This window comes from Elephantulus edwardii, unplaced genomic scaffold (genome assembly GCF_000299155.1).
Source record: "Elephantulus edwardii isolate Elephantulus edwardi_28Jun2011 unplaced genomic scaffold, EleEdw1.0 scaffold00447, whole genome shotgun sequence".
In the NCBI taxonomy this organism is placed as follows: domain Eukaryota; kingdom Metazoa; phylum Chordata; class Mammalia; order Macroscelidea; family Macroscelididae; genus Elephantulus; species Elephantulus edwardii.
In genome coordinates, this window is record NW_006400197.1 from 374,498 (window position 1) to 385,576 (window position 11,079).

Consider the following 11,079-nt stretch of genomic DNA (forward strand, 5'->3'; position numbering starts at 1 on the left):
CATGCAGTGTTACCCTGCTCTGTTCTGACTACTGCCTCTTGGTCCAAGTATAGGTTTCGCATTAGCACAATTAAATGTTCTGGGATTCCCATTCTTTTCAGAGTCAGCCACAGTTTGTTATGATCCACACAGTCAAATGCCTTTGCATAATCAATGAAGCACAGGTAGATATTCTTCTGGTATTCTCTGCTTTCAGCTAAGATCCATCCAATATCAGCTACAATATCCCCAGTACCACGACCCCTTCTAAACCCAGCCTGGACTTCTGGCAATTCTTTGCTGATGTGCTGTTCCAGTCATTTTATAATATTCTAATGTTATCACTTTTTATTTTAGTTGGTTCTGGTGTGATGTTTCTAATTTCATCTCCTATTTAGATGGTTTATGTCTTTTCATTTGTTAGTTTTGCTGATTTTATTGATCTTTTGAAGAACGAAATCCTAGTTTTGTTTCTCCATTTTCCATTTCATTTCCTTTTGCCCTAAGTTTTACAATTTCAGTTTTTTTAGATGGTTCCAGGTTCTTGCTGTTCTTTTTCAATTTGTTGGAAAATGTAGGGTTAGAGAGTCAATCGTCATTTTTTCCTGCCTTTCAATATGTTTGCTTATTGCTATAAATTGACCTCTGATTACTACTTTGTTTATTTCCCCCAAGGTTTTGCTAAGTGATGTCTTCATTGTCATTTGTTCAATAAACTTTTAATTTCATTTTTTATTTATTCTAGTACCCAATCATGTTCAATCAAGGTGTTGTTCAACTTCCAAACATATGTTTTTTTTCTCCTTTATCCTCTTGTTATTTTAGTTTTGTTGCATTGTGGCCTGAGGAAATGCTTTGTATTATTTTTATGTTTTTTAATTTATTTATGCTTGTCTTATGACCTAAAATGTGATCTATTGGAGAATTTTCATACACATTGGAGAAGAAGGTATACTGTGTTTTTCTTGGATGCATTAGCCTATCAATATAAAAAATAACTCAGTCAAATTCCCACTGACCCGCTCACTCCTGGCAGGTCGATGGGGCTTAAGAAAACTCAGTCAAAAAAACAAAAATTAAAAAAAAGAAAGAAAGAAAAAGAAAATTCAGTCAAATTCCTAGTGACTCCTGGCAGGTCAGCGGAGCCCAAGAAAACTCAGTCAAATTCCTACACACCTGCTCGCTCCTGGCTCTTTGGGGGAACCTAGAAACTCAGTCAAATTCCTACTCATCTGCTGGCTCCTCGTGGGTGGGTCCCTAAGCGGCTCAGCTTGCATCTTCCACCAGGGTCCACTGCTTGCTGCTCCTGTGGATCCCAACCTAATTATTTTAATAAAAGTTCTGACTCAAATTCCTATTGTTCAGATCATGCCACATTGATCTCTGTGTGTAGCATTGGTCTCAGTAACTTCCAACTTTCAAATGCAAATGAAGCAATTGAAAGTGCCATGACATGGGCCATACATACACACCACAGTCTTTAGACTGACATCCTTGTTCTTTATCACATTAAAGAGGTTCTTGACACTAATTTTGTCCAATGCAACATATAGTTGACTTCTTCACTGCTGCTTCTTTGAGTGCTGATTGTAGAAACTAGTAAAATGAAATGATTGGTAACTTCATTTTTTTTCAAAGGGCAACTTGGGATAACAAACCAAGGTATTATAATGAAATGTGCAATGAGCTGGAGTTGAAAATCAAAAGGACTGAACTAGCTCAGCATGTCTTAAGCTGAAGGAATTGAAAAACAAATTTAAGCCACGAGTGGCAATACTTCAGGATGCTTTGGGCAGAATGATAAATGACCCAGGAAGCATTAAAAGAAGATGGAAGGAGTATACAGAGTCACTGTACCAGAAGGAATTGGTTGACACAGAAGAATTTCATGAAACAACATATGAGCAAGAGCCTGTGGTTATGGATGAAAATGTTTAAGCTGCTCTGAAAGAATTGGCAAAAACAAAGCTCCAGGAGCTGATGGCATACCAGTTTCAACAAACAGATGCTTCCCTGGATGTGCTCACTAAGTTGTGCCAAGAAATCAAGGACAGGTGTCTGGCCAACTGACTGGAAGATCAATATTTGTTCCCATTCCAAAAAAGATGACCCGACAGAGTGCAAAAATTATAGAACAATAGAATTAATATCAGATACAAGCAAGATTCTGCTGAAAATTATCCAAAAATTATTGGAACATCACTTCAACAGAGAACTGCCAGATGTGCAGGCTGGATTTAGAAGAGGTCATGGTGCTAGGCATATTATAACTAATGTTAGATGGATCTTGGCAGAAAGCAGAGAATACCAGAAGAATATCTATCTATCCGTGCTTCATTGACTGTGAAAAAGCTTTTGACTGTGGATCACAACAAACTGGCTGACTCTGAGAAGAATGGAAATCCCACAACATTTGATTGTGCTTATGCAAAACCTATACTTGAACCAAGAGCCAGTCAACAGAACAGAGCAAGGAGACACCTCATGGTTCAAAATATGGAAGGTTGACCGCCAGGGATGTATTTTGTCTCCATAACTTTTCAATCTGTATGCAGAACAGGTCATCTGGGGTGCTGGGCTCTATGAGGAGAAATGTGGCGTCAGGTTGGAGGAATATTCATCAACAACCTATGTTATGCAAATGACAAAACCATGCTTGCTAAAACTGAGGAGGACCTGAAGTGCTTGCTGCAGAAGGTTAAAGACTGCAGCCTTCAATATGGATTGAAGCTCAACATCAAGAAAACAAAGATTCTCACCAGTGGTCCAATTGACAGCATCATTATGGATGGTGAAGAGAAGAGATTGAGATTGTTAACAGTTTTAGTTTGCTTGGTTCCACAATTGACATTCTTTTTACCAGCATCCAGGAAATCAAGAGATAAATTGCATTGGGACAGCCAGATGTCAGGGACCACTCCAGAGTACTGAAGAGCAACAACATCAGGCTAGAGACTAAGGTGTGTCTGATCCAAGCTATAATCGTCGTAATTGCATACTATGTATCAGAGATCTGAACAGTGACTAGGAATGACAGAGAATTGATGCCTTTGAGCTGTGGTGCTGGAGCAGAGTGTTGAATATACCATCGACTGCTAGGAGAGCAAACAGGTTCATCCTAGAGAGGGTGAAACTGAGCTGCTACTTGGAGGCAAGGATTCTGAAACTTCGTCTGACATACTTGGGCAAGTTACAAGGAGGGACAAGTCCTTGGAGAGGGACATCATGTTTGGGAGAGTGGAGGGACAACGCAAGAGAGGAAGATCCTTGATGAGATGGATTGATTCAGTGATTGGAGTAATGAGAGTAGGTGTGTTAGAGACAGTGAGGTTGGCACAGGATAGAGCAGGGTTTCGGGTTCTTGTACATAAGGTCACTATAAGTTGCAAGCGACTCAACAGCACATAACAATAACAACAACAACCATAATGTTTCCTACTGGTAAAGATTTTTGTTTTCTTGATATTGAGATACAATCCATATTGAAATCTTTAGTCTCTGATCTTCTAAAGTCAGTGCTTTAAATCTTCTTCACTTTCTGCAAGCAGGGCTATTGGCTGCATAATGTAGATTATTGCCTATTAGGAGATGATTTTTAAAATAAAGGTAAGAATTTATCTTCTAGGGACAGATCTGGAATTTTTAATTCAGAGTCAACAACTACCAGACTAGCTCTGTTAGCCAGAGTCCACTCAGTATGTGCTGCACTTGGCTAGTGAGCAATGTTGCAAACAGTGCAACCATTTATGATAATCCCCAAGCCTACCATCAACAACAGAGCACCAGAACTGGTAAGTCTGCCCTGCTCATTGAGCTCCTGATTAATATTAGGTCTTTGCTGAACATCTCTTGGTTCTCTCAGCAGCCCTGTGTGATGGGCACTATTGGGACTCCTGTTTTGAAGAAAAGAGGACTAAAGCCCAAGAAGTTGTGAGTTATTCAAGGTCACACACACAGAAAGAAGTGGAATAAGTTTAGTGTCTGTGGTTGCATCCTAAATTGTTCCTATTCTCAGCAGACATGAGTTCATACTCTCCAACCTAGACTAAATTTCTAGGCCAAGAAAACATGCCCTTGTTCACCTAGAAGGTACCAAGATCAGGAAGGAATTACAGACAGGAAGAACAAAATGTGGGCAATGTTAGTGTAGGAGGCTGTGAGTGAATACCTAGCCAGTGGACATATCCAATGGCGTGTAGTGGTTCTGACCACCCAATGGCTCTGCACAAGTAAGCCCTGGTAACTGCTGCCATAACGATTATAACAAAAAAAGAAACAAACAAAACCCCATGGAGCAGCTTTACTCTGTCACACCTGAGCTCTTTGCAGATGGTGGGATTCATAGACATCTCCTGAGGTAATCAAGGAGACAGATGAGGCAGTTCTCAGACATGTCCAGCTCACTCAGACTCTGTTAGTGGAAGATCTGGTTCCAGTCCCTGCGGGTCTCCTGCCTCAGTGTGCTTTGTGAGGAGGAAAGGAAACCAAAGAGAAAAAGCCCTTCACCAAATATTCTGCTTGGTGATTATTATTATGAGCCGTGGAGTCAAAACCAACTCATAGTTGACTCTTTAGGAGGTTTTCAGAGGCAGTAAATTCTCACTGAAGGAGACTGCCCATATTCATGTCTGTGGAGCAGTTGGGGGATTTGAACCAAGTGTGTTTAGGTTGGCAGCACAGCTCTTTCCCACTATGCCACCAGATGTCCTTTCTTACATGGCTTGACCTGGGCAAGCCTTAAGGGTGCGCCATTAAGAAGTCCTCAGGACTACCTGCTTCTTTCTCATTTTTCAGGTTTCTGCTCAAATATGCACTCCTTTGCAGAGGTCTTTCTCTAGCCACAACTCTAGACAGGCCCCCTCCATGCCCTCATATTTTCTGTTGTGTCCCTTGGAGGGCTCCGGCATAGGGCATCATTGTTTGTAATGGCATGTTTTGGATTTACTTTCCACATCTAGGGCTCCAGAGGCAGGGATCACATGTAGATTATTTCAATCCAGGGTTTTTTGTTTTGCCCAGAGGCACTCAGAATCATGGGGTGGTGCAAACAATGAATACGTGTGCCTCCTAAATGGAAGGTTGGAAGTTCAAGTTCACCTTATAAATGCCTTAGAAGAAAGACTTAGCCGTCCACTTTCCGGAAAAAAAACAAACAAAACAAACATTGAAAACTATATACAGCACAGTTCACCTTTGACTCTCAGGATATGGAGCATTGTTGTGCTGGTGCTGCTGTGAGCACAGCAGGGCTGAGGGCTCCCAAACCCAACTACACATCATATTATTCAGGGAGCTTCAGCAATCCCCAGAGGTTCTCATTCAGTTTGTTAGTGATGGGACTCAGATGTCAGTATTTTTTTTAAAATAGTGATCTGATTTATTGATTGTTGTTGTTATTGATACTCCACATAGTTATTGTTTTTGTTGCTGTTATGTACCATCAAGTCGACTATGATTCATAGCAACTCCATGAACAACAGCTCTGAACCCTGCCCTCTTGAGCCAACCTCACTGTCTCTGACACACCCACTCCATTGCCACAGTCACTGAGTCAATACATCTCATCCAGGGTCTTTTTCTTCTATGCCAACCCTCTACCCTTCCAAGCATGATGGCTTTCTCCAAGAGCTGGTCACTCCTGGCAACATGCACAGAGTATGTGAGACAATGCTTCAAAATATTTGCCTCTAAGGAGAAACTTGGTATTATCCTTTCTAGAACAGATCTGTTTGTTCTCAATGGCAGTCCATTGCATGTTCAATACTCTTCTCCAGCACCACAACTCAAAGGCATCAATTCTTCTCTCATCCTTAGTCATTGTCTAGCTCTCTGATGTATCACAAACAAATGATAAGACCATGGTCCAGATCAGATGCACCTTAGTCACTATACTGACATCATTGCCCTTCATCACTCTGGAGGGAACACTGACAGCAGACTTTCCTAAAGCAATTAATCTTTTGATTTTTTGACTGCTGATGTTCAGAGTGTTGATTGTGGATCTGAACAAGATAAAATTGTTAACAACCTAAATCTTTGTTGACAATCTCAATCTTGATGCTGCCATTTGGTTCCATGGTAAGAATAGAAATGCAGATTCAGTAATTTAGGCATGTATAGTTTCATAATACTGATTACCATTTTTTTTAAATTTTGCAGCCATCCTCACCATTTTTTCTGAGTTGTTCCTCTTTCATTAACATAAATTCACTACCCTCTAAGTTTCCTCTCTAATTTTCTGAGTTGTTGTCAGCTATTTGATCCCATATGCATTTGTGAGATGCCATCATGTCTACTACAACTCATAGTAACCATATGAACAACATATTGAAACCTTGCACTCTCGTGCACCATCTCATGGTCTCCACCGTGCTTGAGCCCAGTGTTGCAGGGTCTTCCTGTCTTTCACTGACCCACTTAATTTTCCAGAATGACGTCATTTTTCAAGGACTGACAACATACCCAAAGCATATGATGAAGTTGCACTATCCTTGCCTCTAAGGAACACCCTTCCTTAGAAGGGTATTGCACTACCTCTAAGACAAATGTGTTTGTTCTTTTGATGGTTCATGGGATATCCAGTACTCTTCACTAATATCACACTTCAATGACATAGATTCTTCTCTGATCTTCCTTATTCATTGTCCAACTTTCCTATAAATATGAAGCAATGTCCTATAGAAGTTCTTGGAGCATAATGCCCCAAGAACATATTCTTTTGCTAGTTAAATAAAATTGTTACTTGATTTTAAGAAGACTTTTAAAAAGAAAGGTATAGGAATCTTGTAATTTATACTAACAGTAGAATAAGGTCACATTTCAGGCCACTGATCAAAAGTTCAGCCATAAAAGTCTACAAATCTTCTATAGGAGGAAGAAACACACTCCTTCCAGACAGATTTGCAGCCTCAGAAACTGAAGGGAGGCTTGCTAGGAGTTTAACTCACATCAAAGGTAATTTTTGATTAATCTAGTTTCTGTGACACCAGAAAGTCTAAATTCCATGAGATTTTGAAATTATGCTTTTGATTTTCCCACTTTTATCAGGATTCATATAGAAGTCAAATAAAAATTTTAATCAAAATGTTCAGTAATATAAGTGGGCACCATCTAGCAAACAGCAGTATTTTAAAACAAACTAATAGTGAATGGTTGTATCATCTGCATAACACAGATTGTTGAGTCTTCCACCAATCCTGATGCCACACTTCTCCTCCTACAGCCCAGCCCCCCAGATAATCTGTTCTGCATATAGGTTGAAAGGTATGGAGATAGAACATATCCCTGGCATACACCCTTCCCAATTTTGAACCATGCGGTGTTTCCTTGCTCTGTTCTGATAATTGTCTCCTGGTCCAAGTATAGGTTTCTCATTAGCACAATCAAGTGTCCTGGGATTCTCATTCTTCTCAGAGTCAGACACAGTTTGTTGTGATCCATACAGTCAAATGCCTTTGCATAATCAATTAAACACAGATAGACATCCCTCTGGTACTCCCTGCTTTCAGCCAAGATACATCTAACATTAGATACAATATCTCTAGTACAACAACCCCTTTTAAACCCAGCCTGCACTTCTAACAGTTCTCCACTAATGTGGTGTTTCAGTCATTTTTGGATAATCTTCAGCAGAATCTTGCTTACATGTGATATCAATATTGTTTGACAATTTCCAAACTCTATTGGGTCACCTTTCTTTGGAATAGGAACAAATATAAATCTCTCCGATTCAGTTGGCCAAGTGTTTGTCTTCCAAATTTGTTGGTACAACTTGATGAGCACATCCAGGGCAACATCTGTAAGTTGAAATACATCAATTGGTATACCATCTATTCCTGGGGCCTTATTTTTTTGCTAATTCCTTCAAAGCAGCTTGAACTTCTTCCTTCATCACCATAGGCTCTTACTCATATGTTGTTTCATTAAATTCTTCTGTGTCTGCCAATTCCTTTTGATACAGTGACTCTGTATACTCTTTCCATCTTCTTTTTATACTTCCTGAATCATTTAATATTCTGCCTAATGCATCTTTAATTATAGAAACTCCATTGAATTTGTTCTTCAGCTCCTTAAGCTTAGGAAAGGCTGAGCGAGTTCAGCTTTTTTGATTTTATGACTTGCACATTTCATTGTAATATTTTATTTTGTCATCCCACACTTTCTTTTGAAATCTTCTGTTCAGCTCTTTAGTATCTTGAGTTCTTCCTTGTGCTTTGGCTTCTCTGCACTCCAGTGCAATATTGAAAGTTTCTTCTGACATCCATTTTGGTCTTTTCTTCCTCCTCTGTCTTTGTAATGACCTTTTTCACTCTTCCTGGATGATACTTTGCGTATATATTTTTTTGCTATGTTGAAGAAATTTCCCTCTGATCCTATTTTTTTGAGTGTTTTAATCAGGAAAGGGTGTTGGATTTTGTCAAAGACCTTTTCTTCATCAATTGACAGGATCATGTAGTTATTGTTCTTTGCTTTGTTAATGTGATTAATTACAATGATTGCTTTTCTTATGTTGAACCATCCTTGCATACTTGTTATGAATCCCACTTGATTATGGTTAATTATTTCTTTGATGTATTGTTGGATTCTATTGGCCAGTATTTTATTCAGGATTTTTTCATCTGTATTCATGAGAGGTATTGGCCTATAGTTTTCTATTTTGGTGATGTCCTTTGCTGGCTTTGGTATCAAGGATGTGTTTTCTTCATAGAATGAGTCTGGGAGAATTCCATCTTTTTCTTTTTTCTGAAATAGTTTATGTAGAATTGGTGACAGTTCTTCTCTGAATTCCAATTCCAGCACTGCCATTTTAGCCCCCCCCCCATAAGTGGTCATTTGAAGTCGGTGTCACTGCCCTCCCCCTTTATAAACCTGAGAGTTATGAACAGACTTCCCCCTGGTCTAAACAGCTTTTGGCAGAAGCATTCAACAGATCAAAATATGTGGTCCATTTAGGATGTCAGTCCTCTTGGACATGCTGCCACTGTTAAGTGTCCTAAGTAGACAACTCACAGTGACCTTCAACAATCCATTGTATGGGTGATCATCTTCTCTGGCCTGTCCAAGGAAACCCAAGCCTGTAGGCCGCAGGACATGCATCATCTCCCACGCATGGTCATTTCCCGCGTAGGCAGCCATCAGGCACCCGTCATCTCCCACACGGGCGGCTGGTGCCCGCCCGCTTTCCCTGCCACCGCCATCTTGGCTCCAAGAATTCTCCCCAGAACAAGTCCACTTTGTGGCAGTGTGGCGGCTCTGCTACAGCAGTCCTGGGGAGGCCCGGTGCCCACCATTCATCCTGGGCAAGGGATTCCATAGGTTCCAGCTGTAGGAGCTTCATAGAGCTGCAGTGGTGGTGCAGCGCTGTGCGGGCTCTGCGGGAGGAGGTTGGGAGCTGCGAGACTCACCCATTCCTCCTTGGGAATCCTTGAATTTCTGTTGGTGAGCCTCGGTCTTCACTGAAAACCAGTCATCAACTGTTTAACTATTCAATTATCAATAAACAGAGGTCTGTAGGAAGCCATAGTGGCCCTGCTCCAAGTGGTCTGCTACTCCTGCAGCTCAGCACGTTGTCTCTGCCTCTGCCGCCATCTTGGATCCCTCTCATTCTCTCGGTGTGATTTTTGAGTTGTTGTTGTTGTTGCTAAGTGCCGTTGAGTTGCAGGAGACTCATAGCGACCCTATGAAGGAGAGTCCTCAACCTTGTGTGTCTCTCCTCCTCTCTCCAGGTTCATAGGGTTTCCGGAGGCAAGCTATTATGGAAGTGGATGCTGCTCCGGCTTCCAAGCTTGTTTTAATCAGGGAGTTTCACCCAACACTGTCCGCCATGGATAACCAACCATTAATGCATTTGACACATCAGCGTCACAGTGTTGAGAGGCAAGGTTTTATTGCTATCATTATGTTGAGGTTTTTTTTTTTTGGTGTTGTTGCTAGTTACTTTGGCCCATCCTGCTTTCTGTGGCACTTCTGTAAGAAGGACATCTCTCAGTGTTTCCTGCAATGCTTGTCTTGTTGCAATGCTTGTCTTGTTTTTACAAACTCCTTTAGGTTTTGTTTTTCTGGGAATATCTTGATGTCTTCTTTAAATTTGATGGACAATTTTGCTGGGTACAGTATTTGTGGTTGACAGTTGTGTTCTCTGAGTGTTTGATATATTTCACTCCACTGTGTTCTTGCTCGCATAGTTTCTGCTGAGAAATAGGCATTTAATCTTATCTGCTCTCCCTTATAGGTTGCTTTTTGTTTCTCCCTCACTGCTTTCAGAATTCTCTCATTATCTTTGGTTCTGGCAAATTTGACTATGATATGTCTTGGTGTTTTTCTTTTGGGGTCTACTCTATCTGGTGTTCCCTCAGTTTCTTGAATATATATCCTCTCATTCTTCACTATGCTTGGGAAGATGTCTTCTAGTAATTCTTCCACAACATTTTCAGTGCCTTTACTTGCTTCTTCCTATTTTGGGATTCCGATGATGTACATGTTATTTCTCTTCATGGTGTCCCACATTATCCTTTGGTTTTCTTCTTTTTCCTTATTTTTGATTCTATGTTTTTCTCTAGCAGATCAGTGGTGACAATTTTATCTTCTGTTTCACTGGCTCTGTTCCATCTCTTCAACTCTGTTCATGTTGACAGCATCTGAAAACCTTAGACTTAATATTTTGGATCATGGTTTCTTGTTTTCCCAGTGTCTTTAATGCCTTTTTAGTTTTATCTGCAGTGTTTTGGATTGTTTTATTAAGTTCCTCCTGATATTTGCTTGCCTTGTCCTGTAATTCTTCAAGTTTATTTTTCACCCATTGAAAATATTCAATCATTATTCTTTGAAATCTGTGTCAGAAAACTCCATCAGACTTTCTGGCTCTAGGAAATCCATTGCTATTGTGTCTCTTTGGGGGGGGGATGATACCTTGCTTTGGGCTTGTGTGGGGAGTGATATAATCTGCTTCTTTTAAGACATTGTTGTGATAGATTATTGTGATGAAAAGTTGGATTTTCATTCATTTATTGTTGCACCTTTTCCTCCTTCCCCATCCTCCCATTTCCCCCTCCCCTGGTTCATTTTCTTTTTTCTAAATAGAAGATTGTGAAAGGCACCGTG